This window comes from Hyperolius riggenbachi, chromosome 11 (assembly GCF_040937935.1).
Source record: "Hyperolius riggenbachi isolate aHypRig1 chromosome 11, aHypRig1.pri, whole genome shotgun sequence".
Classification (NCBI taxonomy): domain Eukaryota; kingdom Metazoa; phylum Chordata; class Amphibia; order Anura; family Hyperoliidae; genus Hyperolius; species Hyperolius riggenbachi.
Window position 1 is genome coordinate 210,370,537 of NC_090656.1, and position 22,035 is coordinate 210,392,571.

Here is a 22,035-nt window from a genome sequence, read left to right on the forward strand (position 1 = left end):
CCTCGACCTCAACAACTTCAGGCCCGTGGCACTTACATCCGTGATCATGAAAGCTTTTGAAAGCATGGTGCTACCCCTCCTTAAGCACTCTACTGAGGGACTGCTGGACCTGCACCAGTTCGCGTACAGAGCGAACAGGTCAACATCTGCTTGGAGCACGTCTATGATCACCTGGATAGACCGGACACCTACGCCAGGATCCTCCTACTGGACTTCAGCTCAGCATTCAATACCATCAGCCCTAAAATACTTCAGGACAATCTCGCTGCGCTAGGAGTCCACCCCACCCTACGCCTGTGGATCACGGACTTCCTCACCAACAGGTCCCAGGTCGTTAGGTTAGGCACCATCTCCTCACAACCTAGGATCACCAACACAGGGGCCCCACAAGGCTGCATCCTGTCGCCGTTCCTGTTCTCTCTGTATACGAACAATTACAAATCCAGTTCGGACTCGGTAAAAGTAATCAAATTTGCCGATGACACGACCATTGTGGGTCTCATCACCAAAAACGATGAGAAGGCGTACCGCCACCAGGTCGAAAGCATATGCCGCTGGTGCAAAGAGAAATGTTTGGTCCTAAACACAGCAAAAACGGTGGAGATGATTGTTGATTTCAGGAGGCGCGCCTCTACCCCGCCTCCAATCCACATGGATGGCATGGAAGTGGGAAGAGTCCCCAGTGTCCGCCTACTGGGCACAACTATCTCCAATGACCTGAGGTGGAACACCAACACTGCCGCAACACAGAGGAAAGCCCAACAGAGACTTTTATTTCTCCGCCAACTGAAAAAGTTTGGTATGGCCCAAAAACTGCTGACAAATTTCTACTCAGCCATGATCAAATCCGTCCTATGCTCGTCCATCCTGGTCTGGTACGCCAGCTCCTCCGCCAGCGACAAGCTCAAACTGCAGAGGGTCATCAAATCTTCAGAGAGGATCATCGGGAGATCCCTTCCCACTCTGGACCTCCTCTACCACTCCAGGCTGTACACCAGAGCATTAAAGATCGCCAACGACCCCTCACACCCAGGCTACCGCTTCTTTAATCAGCTCCCCTCGAGCCGGAAGCTCCGGTTCCGATCCATCTACACCAGGACCTCAAGACATAAGAACAGTTTCTTTCCCTCGGCTGTCAACCTCCTGAACTCTCGCCATGGAAATGCCCATCCCCACCCCACAATACCATGACGCACTGAGGCACTCTGCACATAGACGGCGCTCCAGCTCAAGCGTACTTTTTTGGTTGTTTTTTATTGTATTGTAACTTATGCCATTGTCTCCCTCTGCATAAATGTTATATAATGTTCTGTTTTTCTGTATAATGTTCTGTTACTACTGCATGTCCTGTATCTATAACTACTGTATACCGTGTATCAGTACCCTGTACGTGCCAAGCCCAATTCCGGGCACGACCCAGTCGTGCTTGGCGAAATAAAGTTTTCTGATTCTGATGCAGTCACCTGCCTCTCCATAGGACAGGACAGTACATGCACCGTCCTGCCTCTCCTTCCCTCTCCATAGGACAGTACATACAGCCTCCTGCCTCTCTTCCCTTCTCCATAGGACAGTACATGCAGCCTCCTGCCTCTCCCCCTCTCCATAGGACAGTACATGCACCCTCCTGCCTCTCCATAGGACAGTACATGCAGCCTCCTGCCTCTCCTTCCCACTCTATAGGACAGTACATGCACCCTCCTGCCTCTCCTCCCCTCTCCATAGGACAGTACATGCACCCTCCTGCTTCTCCTCCCCTCTTCATAGGACAGTATATGCAGCCTCCTGCCTCTCCCCCTCTCCATATGACAGTACATGCACCCTCCTGCCTCTACCCCTCTCTATAGGACAGTACATGCACCCTCCTGCCTTTCCTCCCCTCTCCATAGGACAGTACATGCACCCTCCTGCTTCTCCTCCTTTCTTCATAGGACAGTACATGCACTCTCCTGCCTCTCCTCCCCTCTCCATAGGACAGTACATGCACCCTCCTGCCTCTCCTCCCCTCTCCATAGCACAGTACATGCAGCCTCCGGCCCCTCCTCCCCTCTCCATTCTGATTCGGTACCTACGCATATCTGATTACCTGTTTCCAACCCTGCCTGTCCCTGGTTACCGAATCAGCCTTCTGTCTCTGTACCTTATCTGCTCGTGTGTTGCCGACCTAGCCTGCCCGACCTTGTGAGCTATCACTCTCTATTGAGGGATTAGTTCTCAGTGCTGCTTGTGACGCCAACCTTCTAGGTGTCACTTAGCCACAGGGCCTTCCTGCTATTCAGCCTGGGGCTCCACCCCTTTGGAAGTTTCAGGCTGCTGGAAGGTCTTCACACTTCCCAGAGGGAGGTATTTCTCATACGGCCAAGTACCACCTGCTCCTCGGGTGGTCCTACTCAAAGTCATTACTGTTGCACCGAACACTCACACATAGGTGTCCAGAGGTTAGTCATACTCGGATTTTTGGTGATTCTGCAGATCATCCATAATCGGGTATAAATCTGTATTGCTGGTGATACTGCAGATCACCAATAATCAGATTCTCTCTGGGTGTTGACACCGATCGTTACAGTTGGAGCAGCTCTTGAGAAGTCCTGGAGGCGTGCATGGGACTGGGTGATGCGGGGGGCGGTTAGGCGAAGTTCATTGGAAGAGCGGAGTGAGCGGCTAGGTGTGTACCTCTGAGTAAGATTGGAAATGTTGGTTGGACAGGTTTTGTGGACAGATTTGTAGGTCAGACACAGCATCTTGAATCTGATTCTGGACTGGATAGGAAGCCAGTGGAGGGATTCTAGGAGGGGATCTGCCGTGGTGGAGCGATGGGAGCAGTGGATAATTCTGGCTGCCGGATTCATGATGGACTGCAGTGGGGCTGTTCGGGTCATAGGGAGACCAGACAGCAGGGCATTGCAGTAGTCAAGGCAGGAAATTATGAGGGCATGGATGAGGAGTTTGGTGGTGGCAGAGGTCAGGAAAGGGCGAATCTTACAGATGTTACGAAGGTGGAAGTTGCAGGACTTTGTGAGGTTTTGGATGTGGGAAGGGAAGGAGAGTGCAGAGTCCAGGGTGACACCCAGGCGAATGGTAGTGTGGTTAACAGTGACATGCACATCTGGGAGGTTCGTGGATGGCCGGGGTGGGAAGATCATAAATTCCATTTTGTCTAGATTTAGTTTCAGGAACCTAGCGGACATCCAGGAGGAGATGGCTGATAGGCAGGAGGAGACCTTGTCCATGGTAGTGGTGGATATGTCAGGGGTGTGGAGGTAGATCTGGGTGTCATCTGCATACAGAAGATAGTTAAAACCCATGGAGGAGATAACCTTGCCAATGGAGGATGTGTATAGGGTGAACAGTAGGGGGCCAAGGACCGAACCTTGGGGACTCCCACCGAGAGGTGGTTGGGGGTGGACGAGGACTCATGGTGGTGGCTGGATGGTGTAATGGTTAAGGGCTCTGCCTCTGACACAGGAGACCAGGGTTCGAATCTCGGCTCTGCCTGTTTAGTAAGCCAGCACCTATTCAGTAGGAGACCTTTGGCAAGTCTCCCTAACACTGCTACTGCCTATAGAGCGCGCTCTAGTGGCTGCTGCTCTGGCGCTTTGAGTCCGCAGGAGAAAAGCGCGATATAAATGTTATTTGTCTTGTCTTGTGTCTTGTCTTGACTCATTGAAGGCAGTCGTGAAGGAGCGGTTGGAGAGATAGGATAAAAGCCAGGACAGGGTGAGATCGTGAATGCCCAAGGACTGGAGGGGTAGGGGATGATCTACTGTGTCAAAAGCTGCTGAAAGGTCAAGGAGGAGGAGAATGGAGTATTTACCTTCAGCTTTAGCTAAGGCAAGGTCGTTGACCACTTTGGTGAGAGCAGTTTCAGTTGAGTGGGCAGGCCGAAATCCAGATTGCAGTGGGTCTAGCAGTGAGTTGGCATTGAGGTACTGGGTCAGGCGTTTGTGAACCAGACGCCAATACAGGGTGCTGCTAAAAGAAGCACTAAATTGGGGGTGAGAATAATAATAATGAGCACATTAATAAAAAGCACTAGAATAAGGAGACATTATAATGAAGGGCACTGTAATGGGGGTAGTGACATAGTGACGTAGCCACACCAGCTTTTAAAGACCATGCCAGGGGTTTCTTGAGATCCGAAAATTACTTGCAGGGGTTCCTCGAGATCCAAAAAGCATTTGCAGGGTTCCTCCAGGGTAAAAGATTTGAGAAAGCCTGCTATATTGTATAGTTTCTCAAATAAAACATGGCCCACGTGAAATAAACCATGTACCCTGTGTGCAGGCATAGCAGGCTGCAGAAAAATTAGAGCATGGTCAAAACTCTGTGTGTGGAGCCATATAACAGGTAAAGACTTAAAGCGGAACTGTAGATACAAAATAAACACATTGTTTCACTTACCTGGGGCTTCCCCAAGCCACCTGTCCCGCGCCGCTCCTGCCCGAGCCTCCGTTCTCCCGCTGCTGCTCTGTCCTGTACCTCGACTTGTAAGTCGAGGCCAGCGCAGCCCTGCCAAGTGTATCATTTCTTCGCGGTCCCCTCTGCATTAGCGGGGAACGCGAAGAAAGGATACGCATGGCCCAGCGGCGAAACCAAAAGTAGCTGGCGGAGGGAGAACGGTGGCTCGTCAAGGAGCGGTGCGGGACAGGACGGCTGCTGGGGGCTTGGGGGAGACCCAGGTAAGTGAAACAATGTGTTTATTTTGTATCTACAGTTCCGCTTTAAAGGATACATGAGTTAAATAAAAAAAAAAATCAGATTTAATTACCTGGGGCTTCCTCCAGCCCCTGGAAGCTTATGCGACCCTCGCCGCAGCTCTGCTCTCAGCAGGTTGCCCGAGGTCCCCTCCGTAGCGGACGCCAACCCAGCCAGTACTTGTGCGCCTTTGCAGAACACTCCTAGCCGCAAAGTGCAGGCGTGAAAGCCAGCGAACTGGCCAGGAGGAGACCCCAGGAGACTGGCTGAGAGTGGAGCTACAGTGAGGGACACATAGGCTTCTAGAGTGGAGGAAGCCCCAGGTAAGTAAATCTGATTTTATTTAATTTGACTCGCGTATCCTTTAGGCCAGTTTCAGACTGTACATTGGCAGCAGCGGTGTGGCCCGGGAGCCGCCCGCCAAAAACAGACATTTGGAGATTACCACGTTAGTATGCGGTAATCCCCTTCTGGCTGTCGTCCAAACAGGAAGTGGTGCTCGCTTGAGGTCACTTCCTGTTTTGGAAATACGCAAGTGTATTGTAAAAATACGCTTCCACGCATGTGCCACCTGACAACGCAGCCGCCAGCATTTTTAAAATCCCCTGCATAGCCATAGACTTACATGACTTGCCTTTCGCCACAGGAGCCGCACGGCAATGTAGGTATACGCTTACGATAGGGCACTTCCGGCACAATGTACTGCACCGTGAATAGTATGAACTACCCTACAGACTTTCATTAGGCTGTGGTGGGGTGGGGTAAAATTACTGCACCGCCCCAGTGTGAAATGGACCTAAAGTGAACCTAAAACTGGGGGTACAAGTTCTATTTTACTTAGCCTTACAGGTCTCTCGGTTATCTCCAGGTCCGATCCCCTCTGAAAGATCACTGACTGTGGATTGCGCGGCCCTCAATCATGCTTCCGTTGCCGGGATCACTCTGCATGTGCAGTTTAAGTCTTTACGAGCTGCGCATGCGCACAATGCTCCCGTTTACAGGAGCAAAATTGAGGAGGTGTATGCCCGGGGCTGCACATACAAGTCAGCAAGTTTTCGGAGGGCACCAGCGGTACTATGAAGGGTTCCGAGAGGAAACTGGGGTTACACAGGACTGGAAGAAGCCCCAGGCAAGTACTATATAACTTTTTCCCCTGTCTCAGGGTACATTTTAAAGTAACAAGATACAACATCGTACAAGTCCACGGGAACAAATCAGCTCATGGTGTTATGTCAAGGATAGCCAATGCCAAGCCTCTACCAGGTCACCTCCCTGGTGGTAGTGCCAAACAAGGATAAGAAGGAGAAGCCCCTCCATTGAGGGGTGAAAACAAGTGTGCTTGTGCACAGGAGTACAGTCCTGGCCAGAAGTTTGAGACTGTAAAAAATATTAGTTTTCACAAAGTTTGCTGCTAAACTGCTTTTAGATCTTTGTTTCAGTTGTTTATGTGATGTACTGAAATATAATTATAAGCACTTCATGAGTTTCAAAGGCTTTTATTGACAATTACATGAGATTTATGAAGAGTCAGTATTTGCAGTGTTGGCCTTTCTTTTTCAGGACCTCTGCAATTCTACTGGGCATGCTCTCAATCAACTTCTGGGCCAAATCCTGACTGATAGCAACCCATTTTTTCATAATCGCTTCTTTAAATTTCTCAAAATTAGTTGTTTTTTGTTTGTCCACCTGCCTCTTGAGGAATGACCACAAGTTCTCAATGGGATTAAGATCTGGCGAGTTTCCAAGCCATGGACCCAAAATGTCAAAGTTTTGGTCCCCGAGACACTTAGTTATCACTTTTGCCTTATGACACGGTGCTCCATCGTGCTGGAAAATGCATTGTTCTTCACCAAACTGTGGATTGTTGGAACAAATTGCTGTTGTAGGGTGTTTTGGTACCATTCTTTATTGATGGCTGTGTTTTTTGGCAAAATTGTTGAGTGAGCCCACTCCCTTGGATGAGAAGCAACCCCACACATGAATGGTCTCAGGATGCTTTACTGTTGGCATGACACAGGACTGATGGTAGCCCTCACCTTTTCTTCTCCTGATAAGCCTTTTTCCAGATGCCCCAAACAATCGAAATGGGGCTTCATCAGAGAATATGACTTCGCCCCAGTCCTCAGCAGTCCATTCACCATACTTTCTGCAGAAGATCAATCTGTCTCTGTTGTTTTTTTGGGGAGAGAAGTGGCTTCTTTGCTGCCCTTCTTGAGACCAGGCCATCTTCCAAAAGTCTTCTCCTCACTGTGCATACAGATGCGCTCACACCTGCCTGCTGCCATTCCTGAGCAACCTCTGCCCTGGTTGCACTCCGATCCCACAGCTGAAGCCTCTTTAGGAGACGATCCTGGCACTTGCTGGACTTTTTTGGTTGCCCTGAAGCCTTAACAAGAATTGAACCTCTTTCCTTGAAGTTCCTAATAATCCTATAAATTGTTGATTTAGGTGCAATCTTAGTAGCCACAATATCCTTGCCTGTGAAGCCATTTTTATGCAATGGAAGATCAATGATTTCAAGCATCACCCTCCTTTTAACATGTCAAGTCTGCCATTCTAACCCAATCAGCCTGACATAATGATCTATAGCCTTGTGCTCCTCAACATTCTCACCTGAGTTAACAAGACGATTACTGAAATGATCTCAGCAGGTCCTTTAACCTCCTTGCCGGTTATCCCGAACTCAGTTCGGGGTAACCTGCGCAGGAGGATTTCTCAGGCCCCGCTGGGCCGATTTGCATAATTTTTTTTTGTTACAAGCAGCTAGCACTTTGCTAGCTGCTTGTAACTTCCGATCACCGCCGATCCACCGCAATCCGCCGCGCCGAGTCGCACCCCCCCGCCCCAGACCCCTGCGCTGCCTGGCCAATCAGTGCCAGGCAGCGTTGAGGGGCGGATCGGGATTCCCTATGACGTCGGTGACGTCATCCCGCCCGGTCGCCATGGCGACCGGGGAAGCCCTGCAGGAAATCCCGTTCTGAACGGGATTTCCTGCTTACTCTGATCGCCGAAGGCGATCAGAGTGGGTGGGGGGATGCCGCCACTCAGCGAAAATTTATAAAACGCCTTTGCACTAATTAGTCCATTTGCATGAAGTGGTTATAGAGGAGCTGTCAGCCATACTAACACATAGGCCTCTATTCATAAAGCAATTCCGCATGCGGTAATGCTCAAAACAGCTGACTTTACCGACCACTTAGCGAAATGTCAATTCATAAAAGCTGTTTCCGCATGAAAAGCTGACATTCCTGAGCAGTGCGGGAAATTACCGCCTATGATTATCTCAACACGTCACTAAATGTCAATTCATAAAGATTAGAGCAGGCGGAACGGGAACGGAGCATACCGACTGTTTAGAAAAGGTGATAAGAGAGCGGATAACAGCCAAGTTAATGGAGACAGTTCTTCCAGGCAGCAGCAACGAGGACAGAACAAAAAAGACTTTCCAGAATACCCCGGGCTGTGTTTTTTAACCTCTTGGGTACCTGTTTTCAGATATATTTCACATCAGAAAGCCTGCATGTGTAACATTTCTTGAAGTTCTTCTAAGCTGTGGCAATTAAATAGATTTTTTAGAAAGACTAATAGACAGATTCAGCACAGATTCAGGGCAAGGAGAGGCAGTTTTTTAAAAAAAATGCACATCTAAAGGGAAGTTAGGGCTGCCTCTTTTATTGTAACGCTGTCTCTGCAGGAAAAAATGTATCAACTCGGGCAGCTTCTCATGTTACTGCCAGCCTTAGTTCGGGAAAATACTGAACAACTGTAAACATTTTTATGAATTAGCACACAGAAGTCTAAAAGATTTTTTTACCGCAAAACCTTTTATGAATGGAGCCCATATAATAGTAGATAAATACTAGCTCTACTTACATAACATATGTATTGTACTGCTCACATTTTGATTTTGGGTTTTTTTCTACAGTAAAAAAAGAGAAAATCCTTCTTAGCATTTCCTATTTTAAGTGTGGCTATTTTGAAGCCAATCCTGATGTCATTTCCTACCCTACTCTCCTCTGCCTGATTTGCCAAACCTTCACTATAGAAAGTGCATTGTCTCAGCATGAGAAATTGGTCAACCAGAGAGAGGCGTGGGAGGGGAAAACAGGAGGGAAAGAGGCTTCAGGCTCCAATCAGGCTGCATTAGTTAAGTCTGAGGAGAAAAAGAGAAGCAAAAAAGGACAACCCAGCATGCCCTGCAACTTCCTTTTTGTGTACCAAATTGCTGGCAAACTGGGGAATGATCATTTATCAAAAAGAAAAGTAATAGTGATTTTAACTTTTGGATTGCCTGGTTAGCATCCTTATTACTTGTTTACCAAATAAAAATAAATAATTGATTTTTGATTTAATTCCCGAAAGTTACACTTTAAAGACAGAGTACACATTACATATTGTGGACCATCTGGTCCTTCCTCAAGAAGAGTTTTAAGCAAACCTGTAAGGAAGAAAAGTTTAAGGACTTGAGGAGGATCAGGTCAAATGGTGGATATTCACATATTACGAACAGACAAATTCCAATAATGAACGTAGAGTTTTACACTAAATAAGAATTTGGAGAGTGCCCCTGAAAGAATAATATGCAGAGTGCTCTTTAGTAAGCAGTGTGACCCTAAAATAACAGTATGGAGAGTACCCCAAACATCAGTCAGTTTCCCCAGTTCAGCAGAGTGAATCACACATTTTAGACAGCACCCCCCAATTAGACAGTGACACACATATTAGGAATAGAGTTGGGCCGAACGGTTCGCCGGCGAACGTGGTTCGCGCGAACGTAGGTGGTTCGCATGCGGGTACCGCACGCGAACCTTTTGCGGAAGAAGTTCGGTTCGCCCCATAATGCACTGAGGGTCAACTTTGACCCTCTACATCACAGTCAGCAGGCCCAGTGTAGCCAATTAGGCTACACTAGCCCCTGGAGCCCCACCCCCCCTTATATAAGGCAGGCAGCGGCGGCCATTACGGCCACTCGTGTGCCTGCATTAGTGAGAGTAGGGCGAGCTGCTGCAGTCTCTCATATAGGGAAAGATTAGTTAGGCTTAACTTCTTCCTGGCTGCATACCTGTTCTGTTCAGTGAGCCCTCAGCCCACTGCATACCTGTACTGTGATCCTGCCACTGCATACCTGTTCAGTGATCCTGCCACTGCATACCTGTTCAGTGATCCTGCCACTGCATACCTGTTCTGTTCAGTGAGCCCTCAGCCCACTGCATACCTGTACTGTGATCCTGCCACTCCATACCTGTTCAGTGATCCTGCCACTGCATACCTGTTCTGTTCAGTGAGCCCTCAGCCCACTGCATACCTGTACTGTGATCCTGCCACTGCATACCTGTTCAGTGATCCTGCCACTGCATACCTGTTCAGTGATCCTGCCACTGCATACCTGTTCTGTTCAGTGAGCCCTCAGCCCACTGCATACCTGTACTGTGATCCTGCCACTCCATACCTGTTCAGTGATCCTGCCACTGCATACCTGTTCTGTTCAGTGAGCCCTCAGCCCACTGCATACCTGTACTGTGATCCTGCCACTGCATACCTGTTCAGTGATCCTGCCACTGCATACCTGTTCAGTGATCCTGCCACTGCATACCTGTTCTGTGAACCCGCCACTGTATACCTGTTCTGTTCAGTGGACCCGCCACTGTATACCTGTTCTGTGAACCCGCCACTGTATACCTGTTCTGTTCAGTGGACCCGCCACTGTATACCTGTTCTGTTCAGTGGACCCGCCACTGTATACCTGTTCTGTTCAGTGGACCCGCCACTGTATACCTGTTCAGTGAACCCGCCACTGCATACCTGTTGTGTTCAGTGAACCTGCCACTGCATACTGTCACTAGTACAAACAGCTGTTTGCGGTGCGTTACACGGTGAGTTTGGTGTGTCAGTGTGAAGCAGTACCTTAATTACACTACCTGATTGATGTATACACATGCAAGATGTTTTAAAGCACTTTAGGCCTGTCATTTAGCATTCAATGTGATTTCTGCCCTTAAAACGCTGCTTTGCGTCAAATCCAGATTTTTCCCGGGGACTTTTGGCGTGTATCCCACTCCGCCATGCCCCCCTCCAGGTGTTAGACTCCTTGAAACATCTTTTCCATCACTTTTGTGGCCAGCATAATTTTTTTTTTTTTCAAAGTTCGCACCCCCATTGAAGTCTATTGCGGTTCGCGAACTTTAACGCGAACCGAACGTTCCGCGAAAGTTCGCGAACCCGGTTCGCGAACCTAAAATCGGAGGTTCGGCCCAACTCTAATTAGGAAGAGTTCCCCCAATTAGGCAATGACACGCATATTAGGAAGAGTCAGAGTGATCCCAAAATATTGCCCCCATAAAGCAGAGTTAGGGAGAGGTCCCCCCCCCCCATTTGGGCTTAACCCGTGTTATTAGCCATGTTAATCCAACTCCCCCCCCCCCCCCCCCTCGTTAGGCAGAATTTTCCCCAGTTTGATAGAGTGACCCCAAAACGTACCGCATATACTCGAGTATAAACCGACCCCCCCAACTTCTACCAAAAAAAAACAAGATAATGTGATTGACCCGAGTATAAGCCGGGGTAGGAAATGCCACAACACCAATCACAGCAGCCTAAAATCAGCAGATTGCAATAACTGTAAGCGTAAAACCACAAACATACTCAGAAGCTGTAAATGGGTTAACTATAATGGCCCAAACCATGGCAGGTAAACATACGCAACTGATCACAGCGACAGTCACCTGAGAACGACAAGTAATTGCAGAAAATACCATGTAAACATTTTACTGAGCACTTAAAACCTCTTCACCTCATGAGCAAGTACAGTATGCCATACTGCATGTAAGTGACATCTTTGTCTCCCAAGTGCCCCCTCCACCATATGCTGGCAGTATTATGGTGAGCCTGAGTTTTATGTGAGCAATCGTGTACCCCGAGTTCCCCCCATGCGTGACATACAGTCATGTCCCCTAAGTACTCCTGAGTGCACTGCATCTGTGTCCCCTCCGTAATGTGTGGGTGGAATAATGATATAGGTACAATGTATGTAAGCGGCGTTTGCATCTTCCACTCCCCCTGCCGGAGCGGAGCGATATACGGAGATAAGAGTAGTGCACATCATTCACTCACCGGTCCGCAGTGATGATAATGATGCAGCTAAAACCTATGTGAGCGCGCTTGCATCTTCTGCTCCCCCCCAAATCTCTTCCCCCCCTTGTCAAAGTGGAGCGATATGTGTTGGTGTCGGATGAAGAGTAGTGCACAGCTTTCCCTCACCGGTCTCATCTCTATGACGTCCTGCACTGCCGCACATAATTAAAGACTATAACACGGATGTCACATGCTCAAGGGGTAGTGACTCGGGTATAAGCCGAGACCTCCACTTTTTGACCACTTTTTGGTCCTAAAATCTCGGCTTATACTCGAATATATACGGTAAGTGTGTATGTGTTCTCCCTGTGTTTGTGTATGTTTCCTCCAGGTGCTCTGGTTTCCTCTCACATCCCCAACCATATAGATAAGTTAGAGTAGCACTATGGTGAAAAATTGTAAAATTTAAAATATGTGCAAACATAGACAAATAAAAAGTACGTTTTGTCCAGAGTAAAACGAGCCATAAATTACTTTTATCCTGTGTTGCTGTCACTTACAGTAGGTAGCAGAAATCTGACAGACGCAACAGGTTTTGGACTAGTCCATCTCTACATGGGGGATTCTCAGCAAGGCTTTTATTATTTATAAAGATATTTCCTTAAAAGGATTTAAAGAATGATGCTGGACAGCTTCCCTGCTCGCTACACAGTTTTTTGGAAGTTGGACAGAGCAACTACCATTCATTAAGTGTGTTTGAAAATAAATACTGTAAATCCCTGAGAATCCCCCCAGTCCAAAACCTGTCGCTTCTGTCAGATTTCTATTTCATGGGGACATCCGATTTAGACACTTTTGAGCAATGCCACCTGCCCCTACCCTATGGAAATAAGCTGACTGGGCAAATGAAATTTCCATGCAAAGTGCACTGTGTATAGTCCATGGGCACTGAGACAGTGAGAGGGTGGAGAAGCAAAGGAAAGTTAATAGAAAGCCCACCAAGTACTACCTAGGCCCCATATCAGTTGCTATGGCTGCTATGGCTTTTGCTACGCCCCTGCATATGACTATGGTAGGGATTAGATTGTGAGCTCCTCTGAGGACAGTCAGTGACATGACTACACTGTAAAGTGCTGCAGAAGATGACTGTCAGGTAAGTTACACTCACGTACCTGAATCTTCGGATACCGAGATGTGGAGGGCAGCCTCTCTTACAGATCACTGCTGATTACCCCTGGAGTTGAAACAGGAAGCACAGGGCAGCAAATGGAAGGAGAGCTGGAGATGCAGGTGGCGAGTTGTGTACTTCAGTAGCCGGTGAAGTATATCCCTGATGGAGGAACAGCGGGCTGACTGAACCAGGACCAGGAGGTCTTAATGTTAGAGCATAAGGCCACCAGAGTCATTCTTGGTCGATTAACTTAGCAGAAGTCAGCAACGGATTGGGAACTCGGACAAGGCAGAAGTCTGCAACATATAGGATAGTCTTACAAGCCAGGATCAGCAACAGGAAACAGGGCAGGTAACAACCAGGTCACGGAACAACACTAGCTGCAATACTACATCAAGTTGTTAGTGCTGACTCTCGGCTTAAATAGGCCTTTAGGCGCCAATTAGGTGTACAAATGTGAGTACGTACTTACACTTCATGCCAACGCACGCGCACAAAGAATCCGCATCCTAATGCGGATCTTCATACGCATGCGTCCCGTGCACGCGACACGCACCAACATGCCCCCCGGAAGAGGGACATGCCGATACACACATGCACGCGCAGGACCCCCGTGAGTACCTGCTGCCAGACCAAAGTTGGTGACCGTGACAATGCCCCCCCCCCCCCCCCCCTTGGATGCCCCTTGGGGCTGGTTTACTTGGGTACCGTAGATGAAAGTTATTTTCTAGTCTCTTGGCCGTGTACCTCAGAGGCTGGTTCCCAAGTGTTGTCCTCCGGACTATATCCCCTCCATTTTATGAGGTACTGAATCCTGTTGCCTCTTCTTCTAGAGTCCAGTATTGACTCTACCTCATACTCTTCTTGCTCATTTATCATTACTGGTAATGAAATACGGGAGGAATTGTAATTTAACATGTAATTTAATCATGTCTTTAATAAATGTATTAGTTGTGGCCAAAGCAGATGGAGTACCCTTCATAGGAATAAAATGGGCCATTTTGGATAGTCGATCAACCACCGCAAAGATAGTTGTAAATCCTTCAGATGGTGGTAATTCTACAATGAAGTCCATAGATATAGAACTACAGGGTCTATCTGGAATAGGTAGTGGATTCAGCAAACCCCAAGGATCTTTTGATTAATTCAATAGTCTTTCATACACTGAAATGTCCAGCTAACGGATGATCATGCAGGGTCTGAAGTACTTCAACACAACACTTCTTGGGAACAAATATTTTATTTTGAACAGTGTACAGTCCATCTTTCAGCAGCAATCTCCCCGCCTCCTCTGGTGGAGATGTTGACTCAGCCTTAAGTTTCCCGATAAAATCTTCCTGTTTTAACCAAAAGTTTTTCTCCTTGAGAATTGTGTCAGGTTTCTGAGGTTGAGAGTCTACCAAGAACAAACGGGATAAAGCATCTGCTTTTACATTCTTTGAACTAGGACGGAAGGTGATATGAAAATTGAACCAGGAGAAAAAGAGTGCCCATCTAGCCTGACAAGGATTTAATCTTTTAGCTTTCTTTAAATACTCCAGATTTTTGTTATTCGTGTATATCAACATTGGTTGACTTGCCCCCTCCAGTAAATACCTCCATTCTTCTAAGGCTTCTATGATGGACAGCAATTCTCGGTCCCCTACATCATAATTCCTTTCAGAATCACTTAATTTCTTGGAGAAGAATGAAACAGGATGCAATAGTGATTTTGCTCCTTACCTTTGTGAGAGAAGCCCGCCTACCGCTGATTCAGATGCGTCAACTTCCAGTTTATACGGTAACAGCGGGTCTGGATGTTTAAGAATAGGTGCTGTTGTAAAGGCTATTTTTAATTTTTCAAATGCTTGTTATGCTTCTGAGTTCCATACAAACTTTATTTGTTGATGAGTAAGTTGTGTGATAGGAAGAATAATGGCTAAGAATCCTTTAATGAATTTCCTGTAGAAGTTTGCAAACCCCACAAATCTTTGAACAACCTTCTTGTCACTTGGAGGAGGCCGGTCCAGTACTGCTTGAACTTTCTGTGGATCCATTGCGATACCTTCAGAAGAAATGACAAGACCTAGGAACTGAATACTGTGCTTCTCGAATTCACATTTCTCCGCCTTAATATATAATTTGTGCAGACGTAATCTTTCCAAGCCCTGTATTACTTGATTTCGATGATTCTCCAAATTATCCGAAAAAAATAAAATATCATCTAGGTAAACATTGACAAAATGGTCAATAAAGTCCTTCAGAACATCATTCATAAAGTGCTGAAAAGTGGCAGGAGCCAGTGGTGTCCCTACCATTGGTCGCAGGGGGCGTGGCCCCTCGGGTGACTGAAAGCCAGTGGGTGTCACCACGACCCCCCATGGTAAGGGAAAAGCAGCGCTAGAAGGAGGGGTGGGGACAGCGGCGGCAAAATGGTCAATAAAGTCCTTCAGAACATCATAAAGTGCTGAAAAGTGGCAGGAGCCAGTGGCGTCCCTACCATTGGGCGCAGAGGGGCGTGGCCCCCCGGGTGACTGACAGCCAGGGGGGTGTCACCACGACCCCCCATGGTAAGGGAAAAGCAGCGCTAGAAGGAGGGGTGGGGACAGCGGCGGGATCTGTCCCCCCTCCCTCACCTGGGTCCCCTCCTTCTGCCTCTCTTCCCCACCGCTGTCCGCCCGTGCCCGGTTCGTTCATCTCCCCGCAGCCCACTGCGGGGACTGCCTTCCGGATGCAGAGCAGGGCTACGGCAAGATGGCTGCCAAAGCCCTGCACCGGAGACTATTTTTGTCTCCAGTACAGGGCTTCAGGCGCCATCTTCCCGTAACCCTGCTCTGCCTGACTGTCAGCGCGGGAGATTTGGCTGCAGGAGCCAGGAGGATCGTCGCTGAAGGATCGTCGGGGAGCTGCACGGCAGAGGCCGACCAACTGAGTGAATTTTTTTTTTTACAGGATTATTTTCTAGTGACTGTTGCCCACATAACGATTATTTTCTGGTGACTGTTGCGCACATAACGATTATTTTCTGGTGACTGTTGCGCACAAAACGATTATTTTCTGGTGACTGTTGCCCACATAACGATTATATTCTGGTGACTGTTGCGCACATAACGATTATTTTCTGGTGAATGCTGCGGACATAGCAATTATTTTCTGGTGAATGCTGCGGACATAACGATTATTTTCTGGTGAATGCTGCGCACATAACGATTATTTTCAGGTGAATGCTATGCACATAACGATTATTTTCTGGTGAATGCTGCCCACATAGTGATTCTTTTCTGGTGAATGCTGCGCACATAACAATTATTTTCTATTGACTGTTGCGCACATAACGATTATTTTCTGCTGAATGCTGCGCACATAACGATTATTTTCTGGTGAATGCTGCGGACATAAGGATTATTTTCTGGTGAATGCTGCGCACATAACGATTATTTTGTGGTGACAGTTGCGCACATAACGATTATTTTCTGGTGAATGCTGCGCACATTATGATTATTTTCTGGTGAATGGTTCGCACATAACGATTATTTTCTGGTGAATGCTTCGCACATAATGATTATTTTCTGGTGAATGCTTCGCACATAACGATTATTTTCTGGTGAATGCTTCGCACATAACGATTATTTTCTGGTGAATGCTTCGCACATAATGATTATTTTCTGGTGAATGCTTCGCACATAGCGATTATTTTATGGTGAATGTTGCGCACATAACGATTATTTTCTAGTGAATGCTACGCACATAACGTTTATTTTCTGGTGAATGCTGTGCACATAGCGATTATTTTCTGGTGAATGCTTACCACATAGCCATTATTTTCTGGTGAATGCTGCCCACTTTACGATTTCTGGTGAAATGCTGCTCTCTTTACGATTATTTTCTGGTGAAATGCTGCTCTCTTTACGATTATTTTATGGGGAAATGCTGCTCTTTACGATTATTTTATGGTGAAATGCTGCCCACATTACGATTATTTTATGGTGAAATGCTGCCCACTTTACGATTATTTTCTGGTGAAATGCTGCCCACTTTACGATTATATTATGGTGAAATGCTGCTCTCTTTACGATTATTTTCTGGTGAAATGCTGCCCACTTTACGCTTTCTGGTGAAATGCTGGTCTCTTTACGATTATTTTCTGGTGAAATGCTGCTCTCTTTACTATTAATCTCTGGTGAAATGCTGCCCACTTTACGATTTCTGGTGAAATGCTGCCCACTTTACTATACAGGTAACAATTATTTTCTGGAGAATGCTGCGCACATAATGATTATTTTCTGGTGAATGCTTCGCACATAACGATTATTTTCTGGTAAATGCTTCGCACATAACGATTATTTTCTGATAAATGCTTCGCACATAATGATTATTTTCTGGTGAATGCTGCGCACATAACATTTATTTTCTAGTGAATGCTACGCACATAAAGTTTATTTTCTGGTGAATGCTGCGCACATAGCGATTATTTCCTGGTGAATGCTTACCACATAGCGATTATTTTCTGGTGAATGCTGCCCACATAACGATTATTTGCTGGTGAAATGCTGCCCACTTTACGATTTCTGGTGAAATGCTGCTCTCTTTACGATTATTTTCTGGTGAAATGCTGCTCTCTTTTTACGATTATTTTATGGTGAAATGCTGCTCTCTTTACGATTATTTTATGGTGAAATGCTGCCCACATTACGATTATTTTATGGTGAAATGCTGCCCACTTTACGATTATTTTCTGGTGAAATGCTGCCCACTTTACGATTATATTATGTTGAAATGCTGCTCTCTTTACGATTATTTTCTGGTGAAATGCTGCCCACTTTACGATTTCTGGTGAAATGCTGCTCTCTTTACGATTATTTTATGGCGAAATGCTGCTCTATTTACGATTATTTTCTGGTGAAATGCTGCTCTCTTTACTATTAATTTCTGGTGAAATGCTGCCCACTTTACGATTTCTGGTGAAATGCTGCCCACTTTACTATACAGGCAGCACCTATACCCACCGTGGCTCGCTTAGTATGCCAGACTTGCTCCTTTTTTTGGGGGGGGGGGGGTGTCTTATAATAGTCAGCACCGGGTGTCAAACGCCCTAGGTACGCCACTGGCAGGAGGATTGCATAGTCCGAATGGCATAACCAGATATTCAAAGTGACCGAATTTGGATCTGAAAGCTGTCTTCCACTCTTCGCCTGCCCGGATCCGTATTAGATTATATGCTCTTCATAGATCGAGTTTTGAAAAACCTCTTGCTTCCCGTAACTTCTGGAAGAGATTCGACATCAAAGGTAATGGATAACGGTTCTTAACCATGATTTTGTTCAAGTCTCTGTAATCCACACATGGTCTGAGAGTTTTATCCTTCTTTTCAACAAAAAAAATCCCAACACCTGCTGGAGATGAAGAAGCCTGGATAAATCCTTTCGCTAAATTTTCAGCAATATAGTCCGTTAACGCCTTTTCCTCAGGTTCAGAGAGCGAAAAGGTACGGCCATACGGAAGATCCAGGAAGTAAATCGATCAAACAATCGTAAGGACGATGAGGGGGTAACTGATCTGCTTTCTGTTTACCAAATACATTCAGGTACTCATGATAACTGACTGAAACCAGAGATGTCCGAGACAACTAACAGAGAGCTGACTTGGTTCGGGTTACTAAGTTGAATACAATGTCTGTGGCAATAATCTGAAGAGAAGGTGACTTGTTTAGTGGACCAGTTGATAACTGGATTGTGTGCTTTAAACCAGGGCAGTCCCAAGATGACAGGATATATTGATGAAGAAACTATATCAAATTTTAATAGTTCAGAGTGCTGTGCTTGTATAGTGGAGAAGATTGGAATAGTCTCAATTGTAACCGGAGCTAATTGATGAACCATCAGCAAGATGGATATGTAATGGAGAGAGACGATTCTGAAGAGGCGGTTCTTGTAGGAGACAAAAAGGGCACATGGAGACCGGGAGCCCGATCTGGTGTATTATCAATGGGACACCAGAGGATAGATATTGAGAATGAAAATATACTCACAAAGGTGGGTTGCTGTATAGGCAACCACTCATCAGGCATGTGAGGAAGTGCCGTCCTCACTCGGTCTTGCTTTAGGTATTAGGGTCGGTCGCAACTCCAGAAAAAGATCACACTCCTGGGGGTTCCCACGTGTGCACTCCCCTGAATAGGGGTGCGGATAACTCTAAGGGGAGAGATTGGAGGTGCCCGTAGACTTGTACCTGTATTTCTAATTGTAAAGGTAGCCATACACTATCGAATCTGATCAGAGAGGGATCGTATGGCTACCTTTACTGCAAACAGATTGTGAACCGATTTCAGCCTGAAACCGTTCACAATCTGTGGTGGTGGTGGTGCTGCCGCCGCTTCCCCCATCCGCATACATTACCTGCTCCGCTGGCGCGAGTCCCGGGTCTCCGCTCTTCTTCTCCGCTCTGGTCTGGTCTGGTCTCCGGCATGCTTCCCTTCTTCCTGTCTGGGGGAAGTTTAAACAGTAGAGCGCCCTCTGTTTAACCACTTCGCCCTATCTGGACGGATATATCCGTCCAGATGGGCACTGCTGCTGCAGCCGTGTGGTGCGCGCGATCGGGCGCGCGCACGCGCGCGCTCCCGCTGCCTCCCGCTGCCCCCCCGATCAGTGAATGGGAATATAATTCCCATTCACCAATCTAAGTCTCCGGCAGAAATGCTGACGCTTTCTCATCAGAGAGCGCAGTATTTCTGCCCCCAGGAAACATCACCTTCTTCTTATAGTTCCTAGATGCGAGATCGTTCACATCTAGGAATTTTTTGAATGTGGCCATCTTGTGGCCAAATAGTAAACTGCACCCACATACCTAAATTAAATAAAAAAATACATTATATTACATCTGAAATTAGCTATTTACCTCCCAAACTAAAATTACCCAAATACATTTTTGTATTTAAAAAAAAATAAAAAAAATTACAATTAAAAAAAAAAAAAAACTACATAAATAGTTACCTAAGGGTCTGAACTTTTTAAATATACATGTCAAGAGAGTATCTTATTAATTTTTTTAACATTATAAGCTTATAAATAGTGATGGACGCAAATTGAAAAAATGCACCTTTATTTCTAAATAAAATATCGGCGCCATAAATTGTGATAGGGACGTAATTTAAACGTTGTAATAAGCGGGACAAATGGGCACATAAAATGCATGGGTTTTAATTACTGTAGCATGTATTAATTTTAAACTATAATGGCCAAAAACTGAGGAATAATGATTTTTTACCATTTCTATCTTAATCTTCCTGTTAAAATGCATTTACAGTAAAGTGGCTCTTAGCAAAATGTACTACCCTACTAATTAGTGGCGGAAAAAACAAGATATAGATCAATTAATTGTGATAAGTAACGATAAAGTTATTGGCGAATGAATGGGAGGTGAACATTGCTCGGATGCTTAAGATTTTCGACGCGGTAGGCTGAAGTGGTTAAACTTCCTGCCGGGACAGGAAGAAGGGAAGCATGCCGGAGACCAGAGCGGACAAGAGCGGAGAAGAAGAGCGGAGACCCGGGAGTCGCGCCGGTGGAGCAGGTAATGTATTGCAGCTCTATTGCGTCGGTTGTCGGGCACTTGAACGCCGCTAGCGATGCGCTCTTTACTCACGGGCGATCGACGGTTATTTTCCGCACGGCACGATCGACGGGATCGGACGGAATGGATCGAAATTCGGCGTGTAGCGCGAACGATTGGCAGCAGATTCGATCCCAGTGATCGAATCTGCTGTCGAAACGGCGGCAAATCGGGCCAGTGTATGGCCAGCTTAAGGGTAAAAGCTATACAATAGGGTGTACTGCAATTGTTCCTACCTTAAAGGAGTCAAACGCACACATAAGGTAGCGACAAAACTTCTTAAATTTTATTAAGGCCTTAATAAAATTTAAGAAGTTCTGTCGCTACCTTACGTGTGAGTTTGAGTCCTTTAAGGTAGGAACAATTGCATTATACCCTATTGTATAGCTTTTACTCTTAAAATTAGAAATACAGGTACAAGTCTACAGGCGCCTCTAATGCCCCCCCCCCCTTACGATTCTGAAGAGGTATTTGGTGAGATGTGGTGAAACTTGAATCAAGAAAACAACTGCAAGCTCCTGAATCCAAGATGTCAGATGTTCTAACGATCCCGCCTGGGAACTGTAAAGTAATAGGAATAGTGAAATTATTATCACCACCAGGAACAGGAACATAGAGATTTCTCGGTGAAATCGTTTTCTTACCTGACGTTTTCGCAGGACAAGATCTCACATAATGTCCAGGATTCCCACAGTACATACAGAGGTTTTCCCTTCTGTAACGGTTTCTTTCATCCGTAGAAAGGGATGGACGAATCATTCCCAACTGCAATTGGCTCACTGGAATCAGAAGATGCACCTTGATAGGACTGGGTTGGGGAACCAGCTGGACTGGAGCTAACAGAAGAGATCCAGGGTGGACGGGAGTATCCTGTTTTTTCAAGTTGGCATTCACGGAATCTCCGGTCTATTTGAATTGATAATTGGATCAGGCCTTCTAATGTTTCTGGCTCTTCAACACGAGCCATCTCATCTTTTAGGTTCTCAGAAAGTCCCATACGATACTGATAACGGAGAGCAGAATCGTTCCATGTGGTTTCGATAGCCCAACGATGGAATTCCGCCGTATATTCCTCAACGGGCCTATGGCCCTGGCGAAGGTGCCTTACCGTGGTCTCTGCTGTGATTTCTTTCTGTGGGTCATCATAGAGGGTTGACATAGCTTTGAAAAACTCGGTTACTGAGATCAGGGCAGGGTCTTTTTGTTCCATAAGGTTGTGGGCCCAAGCCTGGGGTTTCTCTAGTAATAATGAGATGATAAAGGTTGTAGCGAGTAAAACAGCTGGCAAGCATTTTTAACCTCTTGAGGACTGCAGTGCTTAACCCCCCTAAAGACCAGGCCTTTTATTGTTAAAATGGCCACTGCAGCTTTAAGGACAAGTTTCAGGGCCGCACAACACAGTACACGAGTGACCCCCCCCCCCCTTTTCCCCCCATCAACAGAGCTCTCTGTTGGTGGGGTCTGATCGGCCCCCTTAGTTTATTTTTTTTAAAATAAATATTTATGTTATTATT